Source organism: Cavia porcellus, unplaced genomic scaffold (genome assembly GCF_034190915.1).
Source record: "Cavia porcellus strain 051 isolate PalLab524CR breed Dunkin Hartley unplaced genomic scaffold, mCavPor4.1 scaffold_25, whole genome shotgun sequence".
Classification (NCBI taxonomy): domain Eukaryota; kingdom Metazoa; phylum Chordata; class Mammalia; order Rodentia; family Caviidae; genus Cavia; species Cavia porcellus.
Window position 1 is genome coordinate 4,568,978 of NW_026947508.1, and position 22,782 is coordinate 4,591,759.

A 22,782-nucleotide genomic window follows, 5' to 3' on the forward strand; every position below is an offset into this window, starting at 1 on the left:
GGGAGGAGCAGTGGGCGTCGGCGCCGGGGACCGCGACGGGCGTGGGGTCACGTCGGCCACGCCGTCCCTGCAGGAAGCCGCAGGCTCGTGGGCTCTGACCCCCGGCCCGCCCGCCCGGCCGCCGCAGCCGTGTTTACCTGTCCCTTGTCCGCCCCGCTGGCCTCCAGGGCCTCGGCACGGGGGAGGGGCGGCCACTGATGCCCGAGCAGGGGACGCCAGCGAGGCTGCACAGGAGGTTGCTGGGGGCGCCAGTGATGCAACCTGGGATTATACTTTAACCGTAAAATAAATAACCCAAATGATAACAAACCAAGAGTAGCTAAAGTGAGAAAAAGGCAAACAGACAGAAACCCTCCAGCGGGACTCAGCAGATTCCCTGAGTGGCTTTCTCCTCTCAGCGGTGCCCAAGGCCTGGTAGTTGGACAGTCAGCACTACCTGACTGGGGCGGTTTAACATATGGCACGAGATTCCAGCCTCATTACCAGGTTAACTATTAACTCTGCGCCTCCGAAGTGATCTGCCTTTTCTGCACCATTATCTGCAGATATTCTTTAATTGAAAGGGATGCTTTTGAATTCAAGGCTTTAAGCACCAAATTAAATGTATATACATATGTGTGTGTATATATATATATATATATATATATATATATATATATATATTACCCTTTGCTTTTCTCTGTCGAAGATAAACAAATGTTTAACAGACACCAGCTGCCTTTATCCTTCTGATGGTTCTTTGTGGCCTGCAGGGGCTATTGAGTCACCTCCCTGCCTGATATTGATCAGCCATGAAGTTACCCCGGCATACTGATCCTCTTACCTATTGCCGTTCATCTAGTATTATTTTAGGATCATGAAAATTACTCACAATGGAGTAATCAGCAAATTACTTGCTGATTTTCTTAGTTAAGTACATTTTTTTTTTTTTTTTTTTTTTGATTCACAGAAAAATCTGTCCAGGTCTTCCCACCCAGACATAAATTGGTGTTACATTCCCTGCTCACCTGTGTGCTATTATCAGGGTGCAACAACCAAATCTGCCTGCGTCTGCCTGAGAACATCTTTTCAGACCTCACAGCACAGCTTTTACTGAATGGAGACTCAGTGAGCTCCGGTTTCATTTGAAAGGAACCCTGGTTACGCTATTTCGAGTCACCACAATACAGTTGTAATTTGCGCTTTGGCCTTCTTGGCATGCTTTTACATTCTCCTATTCATAAAACAGTGATAATCTCCAGGGCAACCATCGAACACACCCCTTCTTTAGAGAAAGAAGATCAACAGGATATAGTCGTGAGCTGTAGGATGTGCTCATGTTTTGGTAAATTATCAAAAATCATATGAGTAATACTTGATGAATCTGATTTTTGTCTTCTATTTTAAACTTGCAAAATAAATACCTCATTTATTCATTTTTTGGGGAAAAACCAGTTATAGCTGCTAGCTTCCTGAACTCAGTTTATAATTAGGTTCATATAAAAAAGGTTTCTCAGCTGAGGAGGAGTAGCAAACGCTTACACCCTACAAACCTACCATCTGAGAGTCTCCTGAATGATATTTTGTAATAACACTGATATGTCAATATTATTGGAAAGCACTCTGGGAAGAGATTAAAAGGAAACCTGCTAAGCTATGTGAAGGGATTCCAGGATGTCTATAAAGTGATCTTCTATTGATCCTCAAAGGATTTCAGGAGGGAATTAATGACTGAGAGAAAATACTCTTTTTTTTCCCCTCATCCTAGCATGTTTTAAATTGTTTTCAACAGGAAATCAATTTAAAGTCAGTGTTTTTTTTTTTTTTAATCTCTCACAGAAAACTCAGAGACCATTTCCAATGGAATTTATGTTAGCTGATTGTTTGGAATGGAAAACACAAGAATTGTGTCATAGTGACCCAAAATGTCATTCTGCGTTTGCTCGTCTCGGGGCACAAGGAGAAACTGTCCTTGGAGCAAGATCAAGCTTGAGGTTCTGACTCAGAAACCTGAGAATCACATCGTTTTCCTGGGGCCATTGCCTTTTCCTGTCCTTGCAAGGAAATTCCACAGTCATGCAGCCACAGAAGAATGCCGGACCGGGCCCTTATCTAGTGTGCCTCTATGGTTTTTTTTTGTATTGAAGTCCTCTAAAAAGGTATGCACATTTTGGTGTTTATTCTTCTTGATCATAGGTGTTTTTGTGCCCTACTAATAAATACTTTAGTCTGATCCTTGGTACCAAAAAAAAAAAACACTAAGGTGAGATACTTTTTTGCATTACCTTAGTATGCTAGAGTCTTTATTTCTGTGTAGACATAGATATAAATATATAGTAAGTGGGTTTTTTTTCACTAGTCTGAGTAAGTGTGTGGCTAAAAAAAAAAATGACAAACGGAGGAACTGCACTCCTTGGAGGCTGTTTAGTGTCCCACACTGTATTTTGGAACAGTCACGCGTAGGTATATATATTACACACACCCGACCCACCCCGAGAATTACCTTAAAATGGGCACGCTAAGAAGACCATCACAACAGAGGCTTCCACTGAACTGTTACTCTTGGGAGACATTTGAAAGGTGGAACAGAAAAGCATTTGGGGAGCAACATTTCATGGTTTCTTTGTGTAATTAGGGATTTTACTCTAATTTCCCCAGCTTTTCCCCTAAAGGAAGGGCTGCTAGTCGGTGGGTCTGGCTGTGGTTTATCAGCCTTTGGTTTTAACTGCTGGGGACCACGCTTAGCGGATTTGCCTCGGAGTGGGTCGGTCAGGCTGTGTGTACAGTGCATGTTTTAGTACAGCTGCCCATCTTGTACCTAATGCTCCCTCCCTTGACAAACATCTCGCGCTATCGGTGGATGATATCCCAGGTCTAAAACTTATTTACCTTTTAGAACTTTTTAGTGTCCTATGGAGTCATCATTTTAGCTGTTTTAATGTAGATGTTCTAAGATAATTTTTTTCAAGTTTCTTGTAGGCATTCGTCTGACTTTATCTTCAGATTTAAACATTTAAGCCATTTTGTCCAAAATAAATGCTGTATTTCCTATTAGCTGGCCAGTAGGGTGTGCTCTAGTCCCTCGCCAAATTAATTAATTAAAAATATTAATGTAAATTTTTCATTGAGATTTCAGAAATGCATTTCACTTCGTGGTCATAAACACGTGAGGCGTGTTTACACAGATGCAAACCACAGACATGTGCTCAGAATAATGTGAAAAGTAAAATTGTTATGTTAAAAAGAGAAAGCTTGGGATGTTTATTTCTAGGCTTAGTCCTAACACAGTTGGGTGCTATTTTACCAGGTTGGCCCTTGATAACAGGTATTGTCTTTCATCTGGATGGAGAAGAAACAGGAAAATGATACAAGGTTTGAGAGCGGGCTCGGGAACCAGAGGATGTGGGTTCGAGTCCGGCGCTGACCCTCGTGAGCTGTATGACTTTGGGCCACTTACCAAACCTTCGGTGCTTTGCAGCATGAGGATAAGAGCAGATCCTCCTCCCTGGGCTACTGGACAGACACACGGACTGTGAACACACCGCACTGCCCAATCAGGGCCCGACACGTGCCTGTTTTTTTGTTATTGTCACTGTGCTCACTGTTACACTCTATTCTCTTTTTTTTTGTCTTTTTCCTTTTTATCGGTACCGGGCATTGAACTCACGACCGCCTGCTTGCAAGGCAGGTGCTTATGCCGTTGAGCTAAATCCCCAGCCCCTTACACTCTATTCTTTAAGAGATTTTTGAATGTGTTTCATTGTAAGGTTTCCAAATTCTGGATTGCTTGCTGTTATATCTGATTTAATTTGTCCAGGAGTTGTTTCATTAAAACCAAAATGCACGAATGAGTCATAAGAGAACATCTTACTTGAAGATGGGTATTTGCTCTTCGGAGGTTGTTAAAGGCCAAGACAGAAAAAGCACTCTGTGATGGTAGACTTGGCGGCCGTCCTGGCGAGCTGTCGTTCAGGGCGCACGGGAGGGCGGAGGTCTGTGTGCTGTTACTCCTGAGCCTGTAAACACCCATGGGCACCCCTGCATCTGGCTCTGAGAGCGCTGGGGGACATTGTCAGGTGTCAGCTTAAGTTATAGGACAGGAGATTTGAGTGAATGCAAAGAAGCTAATTGATATAAAAATACAAAGATAGGCTCGTCAGAGCAAGGCTGTAGATTCTATGACCTTAACAAAACTTTGAGAATCAAACAGACTTTGAACACTGTAAACTAAGGCAGTATCATAAATGCAGGAAGCTTTATACCCAGAGACCTCAGTACAGTGACGCTCACCCAGTGACAAGCTGCCGCTCAGGAGCACCTCTGCCCAGGTCAGATGTGGGATGTCTGCTCATCCGCCGTGGAGGTTTCTAAACAGGAATGATGTGCTTATGAAGATCTGATGATTATGACTCCTAATAACAGTGAGCACGTTTATAGCCCTCACTAAAAAGCATGAGGGCGTGGTTAGTGAGTCTAGAGTAAACAGACTTTTTTTAAAAAGGCGCTTAGGAAAATGGTGGAAACTGTAAACACACAACGTAGGAAAGAACTGGAACCCATACAACAAATTCAAACAGGTGTCCAGGAGGTCACAAATTTTACTGGAAGCACACGCAGCAGAATCAGCCAGTGCAGCCACAGAATATCAGGTCTAGAAGCCGGGTCTGCGATCAGCAGCTCCCAAACGAAAGGGACCGTGAAGGAACCAGGCTTTAGATCAGGCCTGGCATGATTAGTGTAACTCTGCAAAAGCAGCATGAGGCAGGCCGTTACTACACCCAGTTCACACCCAGGCTGTGACTCCGCCCTGGGCTGCAAGCAGAATGACTGTGGACTCAAGCCCGGACGATTTCAGTTTACTTTTAACTACTATAAATTATTCTTTCGTCATGAACAAAAGATAGGCCCGAAATTGAATATGGAACCTCTGCCTCATGTTACAGGATTTCTGGAAATAAATGGTTTATAAACTCAGATCTATAGGGGCTGGGGATTTAGCTCAGTGGTATAAGCGCCTGCCTTGCAAGCAGGCAGTCGTGAGTTCGATCCCTGGTACCAATAAAAAAAATAAAACAAAAAACCCTCAGATCTATGAACCAAAAGAGGAATTCTGTGGTTCAGTACCAGGAAACTAGCACTCTACCCGCAGGGCCAACGTGATCCTTGTGTTCGGGACGTGACCCTGGCCAGCACGTTCTCCAGCTTCAGGCTTTGGCCTCTTTGGCATTGACTTGGTTTTGAAGTAGCTACCACCACAGCCTGGGGCAGTGATTGGAGAGCCTTTGAGAGTCCAAGTGCCCAGAATGCAACCCAAACCCACTTATCTGTCACAAAGCTCCAATTAAACCTGGACACTGCGTGACCATGCGAAAGCTGGGCAGAGTCCCAGTGAAGGAGTCTTGGTGAAGATGCTGTCACCCGATGTCACTGCTGCTCCCTGTGCCCATGTGTGTCCACGTTGCTCTGTTACCCAGTGCTGAGGCCGTTGGGGCAGCGTGGCTGGGCCTTGGCTTGCTGGCCAACAGAGAAGCCTTTGCTGCCCGCTGTGGCACGCGTGACACGGGTTCACTGGCCCAGGATGACCCAGTTAGACTAAAAAGATGCTTACTTGGTGGTTTGAACAAAACCCTGGGTCTGAGTCTCATGAGTCTTTGCTAAAGGCCAACAGAAGGCTGTACCTTGGCCAAGGCCACCTGAGGACTCGGGCAGAGTCAGCTCCCTCTCAAAACAGGCAAGGGGGAGAGGCCTGATTGATTGATTGGTTGATGATTGACTGTTTCCCGGAGTAAAATCAGGAAGAGTGGATGAGGCAAACAGGAAACTGGCTGTTGTTGGTCGAACATTATGTGTCCACCATGGCAGTTTTCTTATCTGTAGCATTAAACACTGTTAACGTCCAGATTTCCTGATGTTTTCTATCCTTTGACATCAGTGACCCTACACTTCAACTGACTAAGTCACCCAAGTAACCAAGACAATGCTAGTTAGACGGAAACCACCTTTCAGGCCACTCCCTGGCCCTTCGCAGTCTCGGTGGTTAGGTATAATTTTCCTTTCTTTCTCTTATTTCTCTCTCTCTCTCGTAGCAGTGGGGCCCATGAGCAGCCCCAGCAAAGTCATCTTTGAGGTTCTTTATCTGCTGGTTAATGTGGCCGTCTCATTCCATTCCTGGGCTTTCCACACAAGCACTAGTCATCACACCGGAGTTTAACTGTGGTCTCCTCTGCCCTGCTGACCTGTGATTCCGCCTTTCAGTCTCTCACCAGCTCCTCTCCCCTGGATAGTTTTTGCAGATTGGTTCCTCAGGAAGCAGGCTTTGAAAGGGGCATTGGCATGGAGACGTTTATTTAGTAGAGTGTTGCGGTGAGGGACAGGAAGGAGCACTGGGCAGAGTGAAAGGCTGAATCGCGATGCAGGCCCGACCCCGGCTTTCTCTGACAGCACAGAACGTTCTGGAACACAACTGCCTCTTCAGAGCTGTCCCACTTGGCCAAGAGCCTTCATCCCTCCGGCTCTGTCAGTCAGGCTTGCCCAGAAGTGATACAGGGGATGGAACTCCGACCTGCTGGGTTCGGTACGAGTTCCTGTTGTCTAAAAGCGAAGAATGAATTTTAGGAACAGCAGAGCTTAAGGGCAGAATATGTTTATTGAGAGAAAGGAAGCTTCTGATCGCCAAGGTCTCTGTCTTTTCCAGGGACTTTTATAGAGTAAAGCCATAGATTCAAGGTGGGCAAAACAGGGAACTCCCAAGGCAGGCGGGCATAAGTGGGACTGAACTGATTGGCCAATAAGATTAATAGTTCAGGTAAACTTGATTAACTTGGAGACAAATGGGGAAGCCAGTCACGTAGAAAGCGGGCATGCTTAGGGAGCAGTGACTCTCTCTTAGGGGCCCTGGATGGTGACTCCTGGCTTCCTCAGGGTGATAGGAGCTATGTGGTCCCCAGGATGTGGGTGCATTTGTTTGATCCTTTGTCTTGAGATCTGGCCCTCAGCAGGAGGTGTCTGTCTCCCCAACAGTTGCCAGTTCTCTGGGCTCTGCACTGGCTCCTTGGATGACCCAGCCCTGTCCCACTGGTCATAGTTGTGGCTTTTTGGAGGTGGCTGGGTCTGGAATGTGTGATTGCTAAATGCGACCACTACGGCTGGGTAGGGTGGCCCACTCCTGTACTCCCAGCCGCAGGAGGCTGAGACGGGAGGGTCACTGTGAGCTCCAGGTCAGCCTGGGCTACAAAGGGAGTCCAGGGCTGTGCGTGTGTCTGCCCTAGGGTGGGCAGGCTTGATGACACGTAAGGGCAGAATGAGGTTTGCTGCGCGTCCCGAGTCACCTGCTGCCTGCTGCTTTGCCGTGAACCGTTTTTCCTCAGTGACGCCGCTGTGCCGAGGAACCGGCTCACTGTCAACTGAAACCCGTGTGGCTGTGAGATCAGTGAACATTCGCTCCTTTAATATTGGGTGTCAGGCACTTTGTCTCCGCAACGAGAGAACAGCAAAGACAGCACTGGAAAAAAACTGTTAAAATCCTTTGATAAACCCGACAGTTTATAGTAGTAAACCTGTGCCCCCCGGGAATGACTCTGAGGTCTATTTTGTTTTGATATGTCCGTAGCCGTCCTGATGCTCTTTTGGTTAGCACTTGGTCGTAACTTTTTGGAAACTTTTCTTTACCATTTGGATGCCCTTAAATTTTAGGTCTGTCTCTTAAGAAGCACAGAACCATATAATTACTGATAATTGTGGTTCCTTTCTTTTTTTTTTTTTTTTTTTTTTTTGGTACCGGGGATCGAACTCACGACCTCACGCTTGCCTGGCAGGCGCCTATGCCACTGAGCTAAATCCCCAGCCCTCCTCCTGTCTTTCTTACTGCATTTTTCCTCACCTCGCATCCCTGATTTAGAAGTCACTCTATTTCTCTTTTTCAGTGCTTATCTAGAAGTTGTGAAATGCTTAATAAAGTCTAAGGCTAATTCTTGCTCTCTTGAAAAATACAAGGAACATGTAATGACAGGTGACCTAAGAGCCTCCAAATTCTCTTGTAATGTACCCCGAGTCTTCAAGATCTTGTCTAGAGTCTAGTGGCTTTTTCTTCAGAACCACATCCTGGGCTTTATTAATTCCCCCGTATAAAGGAGTGACTGTGTTTAACCACGTGATTCTTTTTGTTGTAGCTGCTACTGCTGATGTGGTTGTGGTTTTCTCTCCCCTTGATTTTCAGATATTTTAGGGCTAATTTTCTAACTTCCTGCAAAGTTTATTTTCAAAAGTTCCTGTAGAGATTATATGCGGACCTGTTTTTGCTTGTTTGAAAATGTCTTTCCCCGGCATCATTCTTGCATGTGTGTGTGTGTATGTCTGTCTGTCTGTGTCTTTTTGAGACGGGTCTCCCTATGCAGTTCAGGCTGGCCTTCAGCTCACTTTGTAGCCCAGGCTGCTTTCAGACTCACAAGGATCCTCCTGCCTCAGCCTCCCGAGTGCCGGGATGACAGGAGTGCGCCACCACGTCGAGCCCCAGCCTCGTTCTTGAAAGATAGCTTTTTATATATGTAATTGTTGAGAATTTTTTCCTTAGATTTTGCAAATGTGACCACTGTTTTCCAGTATTATCAGTACTGATGAGAACTTAGTTGTAAATCTGTCCTTTCTTGTAGATTTTCCATCTTTTGTCTCCGTCTTGGACGCCTTGTCCTGTGTTTCTGTTTTCACAGCGGGGCCGCGGGTGGCCCTTTGACTCTGAGCGTTGCTGGTTTTTGGCTGATAATTGTCAGCCCTTGTTCCTATTTCCTGTTTCCTCTTCCTCATTCCTTTCTCCGTCTCTCAGCCTTTAACTAGATGAGCAGCAGACCTTCTTACTCTGTCTTTTATGTATCTTATTCTTTTATATTTCCCATTTATTTTCTCTCTGCCTGAGTTTGGGGTCACTGCCCCAACTGTATCTTCCAATACACCGTTGCTCACTTCAGCTCGACCTGTTACTTTAATGATCGTTAAAATATTAATACACGCTTGTTATTTTTAGTTTAGATGCTTTTAGGTATTTATTTTAGACACTTTATTTATATATTAGATACTTTATTTTATCAAGTAAAAAATGTGTGATCATTTTTCAGCAAGCTCTTTTTCCCTGTCCGACGTTTTCTTTTACGATCGTGTCACACTGAGTGGATGTTATACTTTGTACCCAGTAATCTGAACATCGGTCATCCTTGCGGGTTTAACTATGCGCGCTGCTTTTTCTGTCTAGTTTTAGTAACTTTTTTCCCTGTGTGTTTTGTCCTTTTTGAGCCAAAGTTTATGCAGTCACTTCAACGAACTGAATTTCTGGCTGGGAGTTTTTCGTGTTTGTTCTTTCCCACTACACAGATAGCGTGAGTCTGCCCGAGGGATGGCAGGCTTGGGGTTAGGGGTTCTGGGGAAACCTCTTGCTTTCCGGGACAAGGGAGGGGTCCCACATCCAGTGCAGACGGGCTCAGGGGCTGCAGGCGTGACCGCTGGGGGAAGCGTTATGCAGTCTGCCACATGCACCCCGTTCTAGGCATGTCCCGGGCTCCCTCCCCTCCTCCCACACAGCCAGGGAGCACCCATCCGGCACCAGCACAATTCTCCCACAATGCCCACACTGCAGTGCTGTGTGCCCTGTGGTTCTTCCCCTGGGCCAGCACAGCACAGAGGCAGCCCTGCAGGCACAGAGGAATGGCTGGGGCTGTGTCCCAATAAAACTTTATTGACAAAAACAAGCATCCTTTGGGTCCTGCTCCAGCCGCAGGGATCAGCAGATGCCTTCAGGAGGTGACAGCTTCCTCATGTTCTGGCCGGTTGGAAGCCACACTTCCCGCCTAAAGCAGGGCGCTGAGATCAGTCCTGTCGTGCCTTGTAAAGATGTACTAAAGTACTGTGTTTGCTTTCACAGACTTCCAGAGGCAGGGACCCTCTGAATCCTTGTAGAGCAGAATTGGTTGGGCTTCCAAACCACTCAGAAACCTTTAGGCCCTTCCATGGGCCTCCATGGAAGCCCAAACGTCTCCCATGGACACCTGAACCTCTTTCTTCTCTGATTTATGTTTTCAGCTCTCACTGCCTTGCCTTAAGCATGATTTCAGCCAAACTGAAACACTCCCGCCCCGCTAAGAGGGCCTCCCGGGATCCACTGTCTCCAAATCCCCCGCGCTGTCCCCAGGCTTCTCCGCCCAGCGTTTCCCCGGCAACCGCAGCCAGAGGGGATGAGAAGATGACTCCCTTCCCTGTGGTCACAGCCACGCCCCCCACGTCTGTGTCGTCGCTGCACTGTGGCCTCCTCCAGGGCTCTGCCTGCCCCTGCAGCACTTAGCTGAAAAACTGTTTTGATCACTCTTGCTTATCATAAGCTTACTGAGGACAAATAAGACTCTTTACCCAGCTGGGCAGCCCTCCCTGGACATGCAGCATCGCCGTCAGTGTTGACTGTGTCACCCCACTCAGTCATGCACAATGTCCTCAAGCGCCTTGCATAACATTTTGGATACAGCAGATACTTAAATATGTGCAGAATGAATGAATCAGAACCCTGCTTTTTTGTTTTGTTTTGTTTTTTGAGACTAGGTTTCCCTGTGCGTTCACACTGGCTTGGAACTCACTACATAGCCAAACTGGCCTCTAATCTCTGTGATCCTCCTGCCTCGGCCTCCTGAGTACTATGATTACAGGTGTGCTCATAACCATTCTTTAAGCTGGGAAAAAAATCAGTGTTTTATCATAAAATCTGTGTCATATTTTAAGATGGATTTTTTAGCTTTCCCTTAGGCTTATCAATTGCTTGATCCAGCAATGACTTTTCTTCAGATTCAGAACCACAGTTGGGCTGAGTCCCACAAGCTGTATAGATACTCTTTTCATGGTACCACGTGGCACCATGCCACCAAAAATACCACTGAAATCGTAATGCAGCTCAGAGGTAACTACCTTGACCGGTATATGTGCCAGTAGCTCTTCTCGTGGTCAGGAAACACTCTTCCACAATAGGACTTGTTTGAGGCTGTGTAGTAGTCCAGCGTAAGGACAGAGCATGAGCCACATTCGATGAATCCCAACTCTTGGACATGTAATATAGTATTTTTATAAATAATACAATAACTGCCTCAGATATAACTTCTCCATCTCTGCTCATTTCCTGTGGATACGCTCTAAGTCAAAGGAAATGCAGAATCAAAGGATCTTTAAGGCCTTTTGTGGCTAATTTTCAGTCATCGCTGGGCCAGCTGGCACCCGGCAGCCGGGAGGTGCCCGTTTAACCATGTACTTTCTGACTCTGGATTTTATGGTTGTTGTTAGTTTCAGGTTTTGTTCTTAGTTTGTAGCTTTTTGAGGAGCAATTTATTAGGCAAAAATCTCATCAGCTTTTAAAAAGTTTACATTTCTCTTTTGATATTAACATTGAATGCATATATACACATGTATATTTACGTAGACGTGACCTTACACACGTAGGTTGATTGCCTCTTAAACTTCTCATGTGACTAATTTGTTTATGTTTTCTATTGTGAGTTTGACTTTTTCTTGTGATTTATATCTACTAGGGGATAAATTCATTGTCACTTATCTGACAAACATTTTCCCCTTTTAGTATATGAATCTTTTGTTTATGGAAATTTTTTGCCATACTTTAAAAAAATTGGCATCATTGCAGACGTACAGAAAAGCCACAAGATTAGTACAGAAAGTTCCCAGATAGTTCCCAATATTAGGGTTTTTTGCATTTGTTTTCTTTCTTTGTTTCTCTCTGTTTCTATAACTTTTGTTTGAACCCTTTACAAACAAGGCTGTGGCATTTTAGAAAAATAGTTGTATCAATTTTAGGATGAACTGTTTTTTGAACAATTTAGATTCACAGAAAAATCAAGACAACAGTACAGAGCCCCTGTGACCACTTCAGTGTGCCCTGTTAGTGATGTCTTACGTGGCTGTGGCGCATTTGTTACAATTAAGGGATCGCCATTGATGAGTCCTGTTTACCTAAGGCCCATGCTTATTCAGGCTTCCGTAGGTTATTTTGTTTTGCTTTTGTTTCTCCTCCTGTCCTTTTTCCGTTCCAAGGTCCGTGTAGGACACCACACCACACTTGGTCATTGTACCGCCTCAGGTCCTTCTGGGCGGTGGCAGCTTCTCAGACTTCTGCTGCTTTCATTGACCCTGACAGACTGGAGCTGCACCACCAGGTGCGATCCGATGTCTGTGTCTCCCCAAACCCACGTTTCAAATGCACCCCTGAAGGTGATGGTGTTAGGGGACGGGGCCTTGGGAGGTGAGCTGGTCTTGTGGGTGCTGTCCTTGGGAATGGGGGTAGTGCCCTTCTCAGGGGCTGAGAGGGCCAAGTTCTCTTTTTCCTCCTTCCATTTGAGGACGCAGGAGAAGGAACTGGAAACAGACCTCACCAGAACGCAAGTCTGCTGAAACCTTGATCTTGAGCTTTTCAGCCTCTAGGTGTATAAGACATAAGGTGTCCACTCCTAATTCCGTTTTATGACAAGCTACGCGGTTCACGGTGCTTTGTTGTAGCAGGCCAGAAGGACTAACACAATTCCCCTATTGGAATTGATCTGATATTTTCTCTCATGATTTGACTGGAGTTACTGGGGATTGGGGTGGGGTAGGAGGGTTCGCAAAAATGTGGTTTCAATCTCCTTGTACCAAGGGTGTGCACCCCAGTACCATGCTGGATCGCTGTCACCTTGTATCACTGTGGTCACCTTGCCAAGACATTCATGTCATCCTCAAGCCAATAGAAATGAAATCAGCCGCAGTTTGGAGATTCAAATTATCTTTAAATTATCACCAAAACTGTAAGAGAGTCAGGAAACTGTCATAGTCATTGTAATTCATGGTTCTAAATAAATATATAGATGGAAATTCTTGTGCCCGTCTGTCATCCCAGCATTCGGGAGGCTGAGGCAGGAGGATCTTTGCAAGTTCAAGACCAGCCTGGGCTACAAAGTGAGCTGAAGGCCTGCCTGAACTGCATAGCGAGACCATGTCTTAAAATGACAAAAACAAAACAAAAACCTCAACGTAAAGTTAGTTTTACGCAGTATGTTTGGGGGGAATGTTATGAACTAGGAATTAATGCATAAAGTCTTTTTTTTCAATAATATTCCTTCTTATATGTATCAAAACTCATACTGAACAATGAGTTCTACGTTGCAAAAGAGGTTTTTATTTTTTGTACCTGTTCAGTAAGTTTTCAGTCCACCAAGTTAAGACAAAAACATACTCAAGTGCCAAGAACATAGTCTTAAATCTGCTCTTTAAAATATTTCAGTGTGTCATCTGAACGGTGAAGTGCTGTGTATAAATCCACATGGAGGTGACACTGCAGAATTGTTTGCAAAGAATGGACTTAGCTGGGTCTAGCAGCCTGACGCTGTTAACTCCTGTCTGACCCACTGCACAAACCCTGTGGGTTTCCCACATCGCACCGGCGATCTTTTCCAGGAGCAAATAGCAAAGCTTCACAGAGCAACCCTGAAGGGTTTACTTGTACAGAAAGAATGAATTTCCTCCTCGCCGTACATCCGACACCCACAGGATACTCCATCTACATTCTGGAAAGGAGCGTTTCCAAGAGGAAATTCGATGCCAAATTAGTGTGTGTCAATGTAGCCAGTGGCTTTTCCATCTGGCCCTCGGACACTCTGCAGAGGAAGAGGACCCGTGTCAAAAGCCTGGGCAAGTCGGGAGGCAGGCCAGAGATACAAAGAACATGCCTCAGAAGCAGGATTTGGTGGACTGTCGGGGTGTTTTCCCTGTCCTGTGAGTCACAGCATGAAGGGGACAGAGGAGGCACAGGCTATTTCGTGATTACAACCTTACCAGAAATTGTCAAAAACAGGAAAGACTTCGCAAAACAGACGGGAGCACACAGCTTTCTGTCCAGGGAGACTGGCAGTTTATGAGACGTAAAGTATCTGGAAGAAACAGAAATGTTTGCTTCTTCTGAGACGTGGCCTATAGACTTGAAACAAGTGCGTAACTGGCGGGCATGCTTTTATAAAGTTCGGTTGTTTTTGCAGAGAGAGAGAGAGAGATTTAAATTAGGAGCTGGATTTAAGCACCACAGAAGAATCTAGGAGGTTGAAGATACGAACCTGAGGCAGGAGGGTCCCGAACTGAAGGCCACCCTGGGCCACACAGTGAGACTGTGTCTCAGGCAAACAAGCAAGGGTGCCCAGGAGACAGGTCATTGAGGGGGCGCCCTTGAGGGAGATTGGGGGACCCTGGCTCCTCCCCCTGTCTTTCTGCTTCTTGCCATCTCTGGGGTGACAGATCTCCTCCATGTGTCCCCGCTCTGTGGGGCCACCCCAGGGCCAAGTGACTGGGGACTGAAGATCTCTGGAACCATGACCCAAAATAAGTCTTTCCCCTTGTTGGGTTGATTATTTTAGGTATTTCGTCACCATGACAGGAAATCTGCACCCTGGACTTAGCCAATGGAGTTCCTCATTCCTATTTCCGTTTCTCGTGAAGGTGTGGTCAGGGCTCAGCTGGCTGTGGGGTGTCACCTCTGAATCGGAAAGGCCAAACGTGTTTCTCCAGACAGGTCTTGATTTCGGAGGACTGAGGATTCATTATTTTTATGAGGGAAAGCTGATCGTGCACCTATAAAACCTTTAAAGGTCGCCCTTTGCTGCCACACCACCGTCTCCTGTCTGATCATGACTCCTCAGACACAGCTGAACAAGCCTCGGGCACAGATGTTTGATATTTACGACTCAAACATTCAGGCCTTCCAGGAACCGACCTGGAGATTTCTCCACGCGTCTGTAGACGCCGAACCTCAGGGTATCTGCGAGCACTTTCCTGTCTGCCACGGTACCTCCAGTTTGTTTCCCAGCTTTGGAAAATGCCCATGAGAAAAAGTTGTGCAATCGCTAACTGTTAGTCACTTTATATTTCCTGTATTTGCTGCTTAATTTCCCTGTTAGCTGGCAATAACATCTAGGATTTAAGTTGCTGAGGGTTATTTGGGAAAACCCACATAAGTGTCTAAGATGAGGTTTGGCGAGCTATGAATCCTAGTTACCTAACAGTGTTCTAACGAGAGATTGCATCCAGCAGAGGAGGCAGGAAATCCTTCACCCTGCCAGACACCCACTGGAGCTTACTGCGGTCTGAGAGCCATGTGAGATAAAAATGGATTCTGCACAGTTCTGACTTTGATAGCGGCTAGAGCAAAAAGTCAGACCTGAATTTTAGATGCAAAGAGAGTTCTTTAAAAGTGGGCATCTTGAGGAGCTTGAATGGGGTGAGGTTGCCGTGCAGTGAGATTGGCAGGGGCGTGCTGTGCTCCCGCCTGGGCTGAGCTTTGCAGAGGGTGGCATTACCCAAGCCCCGACCATCCAGACGGGTCAGCTCGGGCTGCCATGGGAGGACCAACTTCCCTGCCCTGCTTTCTTCACACTCAAGAACCCGGTGACCATAACTGAAGACAGCACTGTATAAAATGGTTTTTCTTTTAATTGCTGTAAAAAAAGTGGCTCGCTGCCTCCTGAGTCTTCACCATTCTGGATGTTGATGGCTTGTGTGTTGTTTTTGGAGACAGCTTCCCCATTGGATGCAGCCTGGCCTTGAACTTGTGATCTCCCTAAGGGCAGGGATTATGGGCGGGTGTCGCCATGTCCAGCTTGATAGTTGTTATGTTTTAATTATGCGAACGCACTTTACCCTTGTTCACGTGTTGCTTTTTATCGAGTTGGTCTAAGACTTTCACCCAGTTCTGCTTCAGGATTTGATGGCTTTTTACTAGAGAGACATGCATGCTTGGAAAGAAGCCTCTTGTCCTGGTGCATATTTTTTCCCATTTCTACCAACTGTCTGTCACAATCCTCCACTTGTGCTGGGCTACTCTCAAATTCTTTGATTTTGCTTCTATCATTTTGTTAAGTACTGAAGTTGTTGACTACCATGTAACTTCTCCCTTCCTCCCTTCCTCCTCTCCTCTCTCTCTCTCTTTTGGGGAGCTGGGGATGGAACCTGGGGGCTCATGCATGCTAGGTAAGTCTGTACCCTTAAGCTGGGTCCCCAGACCCCACGACCTTAGCTATTAAACGCTGTGTCACTTGCTGATGGCAAAATGCATGGTTAAGTAGTTTTGTCACTGCGTGAATGTCGCAGAGTGTATTTATACCTGGGGGAATGGCTATTTATTTATGTAGTGCAGGCTGGAGGTTGAACCCAGGACCTTCACAATGAGTTCCATCTCCAGCTCTTTTTTTATTTTGTGACAGGATCTCACTAAGTTGCTAAATTGCCCTGGCTGGGCTCTAACTTGCAGTCCTCCTGCCTCCGCCTCCTAGACTGCTGGGGTGTCAGATACACATCACCACAGGCTTGTGGCTTCTTGCTGGCATCGTGAGAGGAGGCTCCCGCTGGGTCACGCTGCATGCTGTTTTGCAGTAAATTTCTTTTCTTTTTTTTTTTTGGTACCGGGGATCGAACTCACAACCTCAGGCTTGCCAGGCAATTGCTTACACACCAAGCTAAATTCCTGGTCCCATAAATTTTAAACAGATGGCGTTACGTTCTAAAGCAAGGATTAAAGGTACAGCAGATGCACCTGTGGTTAACACAGCAGGGATTATCGTGGTCCATGTGACTGCTGTATGCCATCTGCTCCCACGGGGCTGGCGCACTTGGCAGTGTCACCACAGTCCGAGAGGGATAAGTGGGGTAGGACGGCCACGGTGTCACCGAGCGACAGGACGGTCTCAGCTCCTTCCTAATGTTCGGGAACCACCATTTAGCTGCCGCCCAGCATCACCCATAACTTGGTCGTGTTGTCCACGACTGTATACATATTTGCTAAATTTTCATCGTTCAAAGCCTTTTGTTCTGGTAAGTTCAGCACAGGCTGAGTGCTTTTATTGTTTAACGTCCGCCACAGGGGACATTCTCCCTTCGTGGTCAGCCCTGTCCTTGGAGCTGTGCAGGCATCATGGACCGGCTCCTCCCGCAGAGCCAGCGTCTGGTCCTGTTTGCAGAATTCTCAGAGAGGCAGACGACAGAGTTCAGGCCTTGCGGGGTCCAGGCTTCGTACCCCGTCTAACACAGCCACCTGGACTCCCTTGCAGGCTGCGGGTTCACGTTCACTTCCTAGGAAGGCGGCAGCAGCTGGATGGCTGGAAACCCCAGGGGTTCACTGTGTCCCAGCTCTGCAGCTGAAGTCCAAAACCAAGGGTCCAGCAGAGTGGCACGCTCTCGGTGACCCCAGGTGCCCCCCCCGGCTTCTGGCTGTGGCTGTGTCCCCATGGCGTCCCCTCCGCTGCCCTTTGCTTTTGAGGCAAAATCTCATGTGTAGTCCAGCCTGGGTGAGTGTGAGGCTACCCGGACTGCTTAAGTGAGCTCAAGGCCAACGTGGACTGTACAGTAAGATCCTGGTTCAAAACTGAAAAAAGAAGAACACAGCTTCAGCCCGCACCCTGACCACCTCCTGCCAGACTGGCCTCACCTGCAGGTGAACCCCCTGGGGGCCACCGCGCCCCGGGATCCGATCACCTCCCCCCTCCTCTGACCCTGGAGACTTGCTTCCACAGCCGAAGCACAGCACTGGGCGCCGCCTCGCCTCATCATCCCAGCCGTGTAGCAGTTCGGTCTTGCTGTGATCTGCGGGCCCAGCTGACGGGAAGCAAGACTCGATGCACGTTCCCAGAGCGACTTTGGCTCTTTGCGCCGGTTCCCAGTATGTAGCTTTTTAGGGGGACAGAGTTTAACAGATGGCTTGCAGGTCCAGCATGTGTTGAAAACCGAGTCTCCAGCTCGTCCGAAGTCTCTCCGCTGGTGAGCAAGCTGGTGGAACCCGTGCTCGAAGGCTCAGGAGACGCTGGCCATGCTGCCGTGTCTTCTCCCACGGCCCCGCGCCCTTGGCAACTGCTCGGCCCTGCTCCGTCCCAGACCCCTTCTAGGTGGGGGAGAGAATATCAATGAACAAATGGCATCCTGCTCTCACAGCTCCTGCATTTTAGAGACAATAATGGATTTAGATGCAAGATGGTGACTGGAAGCTGGGCATGACTGATGCCCTCCTGTAATCCCAGCACTCTGGGAGGCTGAGGCAGGAGGACCTGAAGTTCCAGCCCTGTAAGTTAGTGATTTAGCGAGACCCTGCCTCAAAGTAAGGGGCTGGTGATGTAACTCAGTGCAAAGGCCTTGATTGAGTTCAATACCTAGTACTAAGAGAAAAAAAAAAAATGGTAAGTACAAAAGTAATTTAAAAATACAGGGAAGATAAAGGATGGAGGGGCACTAGGGAAACTGTTTTGGATGGTTTGTCACTGACACAGTGATAATGAGCAGACAGTGAAATGTGAGCGAGAAGATATGGGGAGTCACACTGAAGTCTGTGCAAAGGGCCTGGGGCATGTGTGTTCTTAGTTTGTTCAAGTGGCAGAGAAGGGACTACAGCGAGGGGTCACGTCAAGCCACTGTCCCCTGGTCTCCTGTGGGGTGCTGGTCACCGGAGGGCCATCGCAGTGCTAGGGTCCCCCCATCTCATTTTTGCTGCTCTCCACCCTCAGTGTTTTTTGCTCTAATCATCTTTTTGTTCTCTGAGAGGTGGCTCAGACGCTGCCTCTGCTCCTTGTCCTGTGTCACGGCTCCTCACAGAGCCAGTCACGGCAGGAAGTGTGTTTTCTTCTTGAGCCTCCTGCCCACCATCCCAGCTGGCACCGGAGCGCCCATGGGTCACTACCGTGTGGGCTGGACTGCATTTGATGCTGCTCTCCAGCCAGGGTTTGTGGAGGGAGGGGGTGAACAGACAGAGCCTGCTTTTGCTCAGTGACTTTTCTTGAATAATGAAGTTTAGTTTACAAAACATGAAAACCTGCCTGGTGTGGTGGCACAGACCTTTAATCCCAGCACTTGGGCGACTGAGGCAGGAGGATCACTGTATTAGGCTGGCTTGGGCTAGCGTAAGCTACACAGCCAGACGCCATCTCAAAAAACCAAAAACAACAGAACCCCTCAGACATACTTCTTTTACCAAGAGGAGAAGAAAAGAAAAGCACTGATGACAGATTCGCCCGTGTCCCATCTCACTGTCCTCAGGGGTCCCCGATTCCCTCCTGACATTTCCCAATTCCTGTGACCTTCAGACCGTCCTCGGGGCCGATCCTTCTGCTGCCGCCTGGCTCAGATTCTTACCCAGCCTACTTTCCCACGAGCGCCTTGTTTTCTTTCCACAGACCCTTCGCAGTCGCTCTGAGGAGCACGGGGATGTTTCCAGCCCTGCTTAAAGGAGGGAAAGGCGGAGAGCGGTGTGCACCACAGCCGGAATACAGATCAGTCAGTGCGGCCCGGGGTTTGTTCCTGGGGTGCAGGGGCTGAGCGGGGTGGGCACAGCCCTGCCCTCCGCGAGGCAGAGCAAGTGTCCGGCATGCACCAGGCCCTGGCTTCATCCCTCGCACTGCAAAGACAGAACCAGGACGTACATGAGGGTCAGCTGAACCTCACCCTACCCCTGAGGCTGGGAAAGTGGGGGGCCGTGGCTCCAAGGCTGCGGGGCCGGGGGAAGCTGCTCTGCGAGCCTCGTAGCCAGTTACCTTCTTCGCTTGTGACCGGCAGAACCAGAGCCCAGTTTTTTGGGGATCGGCAGTGGGTCCCACCAAAAGGCCTCGTGTTTGTCCCACCCGACACGGCCTCTCTGGTGACCCCCTCTCGGGCCTCCTCTCCAACCCTTCCTGGCCGATAAGATGCAATCAGTGGACCACAGGACCCCAGTCACATGCTACAAGTGGCCACAGGCTGGAAGCCGCAGGCCTCGATGGTATCTAGGAGGGCCTGCAGCAGGCTGCTCGCTTATCTACCCCGCCCTACCTCCGTATTATTAGATGGGGCCGCGGCAGGGGGCTTTCTCTCCCCTGCGTGTGTGTGTGTGTGTGTGTGTGTGTGTGTGTGTGTGTGTGTGTGTGTGTGAGACTGGGAAGGGGGTGGTGGGGGAGCTCCTGCCTGCTCTCCTCGGAGTGGGACTCCTGAGCCAGGAGTTCACCGCTGGCCTTGAAGCGTCTGGGACTCAGACTTCTCTGGCACCCCTAATCTTGGATCAGAGGTTGAACCTGCAGGAGGAGAAAAGCCGAGAAATGTGAACAGTGAAGTAACCCTAGTAATAGCACAGGCGTGGTGGTGCACCCCTAAAATCCCAGCACTCGGGGAGGCTGAGCCAGGAGGATTGCAAGCTTGAGCCCAATTTGAGCATCTAAGCTACTAAGTCAGACCCTGTCTCAAATAAATAATACAGAAAGGGCTGGGGGCGGGAGCTATCAGGCCCAGCGCGCGGACCCTGTGCTCAGGGATTTCTGTGTGCAGCCACCCTGAGCTCACAGGGGCTGCGGCTCTGGTGAAGCTGTCGCATCTGAGACCCAGGAAGTGAGCGGGGAGCCGGGCCGGGACCCAGGAGACGCCGGGACTGAGAGCCCCGCTCTTCGGGCACCACAAGCGCAGGTTCGGCTGAGCCCAGAGGACGTGTTCCTGGGTCCCCTCTCCTTGCGGTGTGGGGAGCACTGGTGCGTTGGTTCCCCTCACATTGTAAGGTGCAGATGGTCCACTGGATCTTTTATCCTCTGCACAGAGGCTCCTGATCCATGCCAAGATGTGATCAAAATAGCCCCTCCCTGTCCCATTCCGTCCCCTGTGCTCTGGGGAAGCCCCTCTGATACCCACTTGCCTTGATACCCACCTGCCTGCCCTTCAGGACGACTCGGGACCAGCGTGGAGAGCGGCTCTGTTTCTCTTTCTTTGTTTCAGGGCTGGGCATTGAACCCAGGGCCTCCTCCGCGCTAAGCACTGGTTCAAAAATCGGTCGGAACCTGTTTGTTATCACGAGTCAGGGACAAGACCGGGACAGATTCTGAGAGGAAGCGCATGATGGGTGAAGCCTCCTGGTGGCTGGGTACAGGACCCTCGAGGTGCGGGGTGGGCAGCTTTGGGGAGCACCTGCTGGGTGACAGCGGGTGATAGAGTTGCTGTTGGCTCTGATGCCATCAGACAAAGAAGCGTGGAAGGGGCGGATCTCCAAGACCATCTGAGGGCCTGGTGGTCACCGCTGTGCTCTGTCCAAGGGTCTGGTGGCACTGCGGGAGGTCACACCTCCCAGCACCTAGCCATGCAACCATAAACTGCATTCTGCTTGTTTTCTGCATGGAGAGTTTAGTTTTTTTGTTGTGTTCTGTTTTTTGTTTTGAGACAGGGCGTCACTGTGTAGCTCAGGCTGGTTTTGACTTCACTGTGTAGCCCAGGGTGGCCTCAAACTCCCAAGGATCCTCCTGCCTCAGCCTTTTGAGTACTAGAATTTTGCTAGGTTTGGAAGATCCTTCAGGCGTGTGCTGTCGTTTTGCTGAGCTAGCTTTCTTGAATTATTTCAGTTATTTCTTTGTTTCCACTAAGATTTTCTTCTGCAAACTTAGCTGTTGGTGTTTTCAGAGGATCAGGGAAGCGCTCAAAGCAGTGAATGACAATTCCAGCCTCGCTGGCGTCCCTCGGGAGGAGGACACAGAGCCTCCTGGCTTGGATCTCACTGGGCTGGAGCTCAGCCCACCTGGCAGAGGTCTCGGGATTTGGGGGCGAGCGCGTCCCTCCACATCAGTGCACCTCTTCCCTGGTCCTCTGCGCTGTCCATCCTGAGATTCACCGCAGGAGTTTTTAGGTGTCGCTTTCTGTGACTTTCAGGGTAATTATTTCTTAGTATTTTTTGTGTTCTCGAGACTTTTATTATTTAATTTCAATGGACACTTATTAGTGATTTAGTCAGCCTTCTGGAAATTATTTTAACAACTTCCTATCCTAAGTAAGAATTAAACTGCAGTTCAGACAGGACAAAGGTACATTTATTATCAACTGAATACTTGACCTGGTCCTTAAATTATTCTCCAGAATATCTACTTATGGATATTTTATGGTATTTGATCTTCTACATCAGAATCAGCTCTATACTCAAAAAGCCTTGTCTGGGCATTAAAAAAAGACAAAAACAAGGTTACAGGGTTGCCTGTGTCCAAAGTGAGTTCTTCTGACCTTCACAACGGAAAGGAAAGGACGGCTTTCCTTTTCTCCCTCATTATTAATTGCTTTTTGGGGATGGAAGGTAGTGTCCTCCCGTGGGCCTCTAAAGTGCGCTGGTGTCCACTGGCCTGGCTTTCCGCGGTCCCCGATCTTGGTGACTTCACCTCTCTTTCAATGGCTCCTGGCGAGTTGGCTGGGAAGGCCTTTTCACCTGTGCCCCCTTGCAATCCGCTGCCCACCGCTGTTGGACTCTGGGTCGCCTGAGTCCCTCCGCCCTGGAGCCCCTCGGCTCCCCTTCTGTGACCATCTCTGGCATCGCTGCCTCGATGGCTCTCGGGGAAGCCACAGCCCATCAGTCACCTGCGGCTTCCGATGCATCCATCTTGTGTCTCACAGGAAAGAGAAAAGGAGCCACACCGTGGCCCGAACACAGGTGGGCCTGATGCAGGGTCCCGGCCCACGCTTCCTTCTTCAGAGCCGCTGTCCTTGCCTGAGGGACAAACCCACAACTGGGCTCCGGGCCAGGACCCTGCGCTCGGGCCTCTGCCCTCCTCCAGGCTCTGCCTAAGATGAATGATTCCTCAGCCCACCCCTGGCCTGTCCCTCCTGGATGCTCCTTCCGCCTCCTCTGCTGCTGCTGAACAAGGACCCCAGTGCGCTCTAAACATTAATCCAGCTTGCAGAAGCCCGCGCTGTGTTTGTATCTGATGACTGCGTGTTAGTAGCAGCTTCCAGCGGTGGGGAGACCTCCGGCTGGCTCACAGCCGCCTGATTCCGGTCCTGGCT

General features: G+C 48.6%; 1 long non-coding RNA gene and 1 other non-coding gene across 2 annotated transcripts; one reads left to right on the forward strand and one right to left on the reverse strand.

The window, feature by feature from the left end:
* The first annotated feature begins 663 nt into the window (after positions 1-663).
* On the forward strand, positions 664-3,827 carry LOC134472896 (uncharacterized). The gene is made up of 3 exons (XR_010042909.1): positions 664-1,324; positions 1,819-2,138; positions 3,287-3,827. It is a non-coding gene; the product is annotated as an uncharacterized LOC134472896 (long non-coding RNA).
* A 9,268-nt stretch (positions 3,828-13,095) lies between these two features.
* On the reverse strand, positions 13,096-13,228 carry LOC111757228 (small nucleolar RNA SNORA40). Its single transcript, XR_002791606.2, has one exon. It is a non-coding gene; the product is annotated as a small nucleolar RNA SNORA40 (small nucleolar RNA).
* Positions 13,229-22,782: the final 9,554 nt, after the last annotated feature.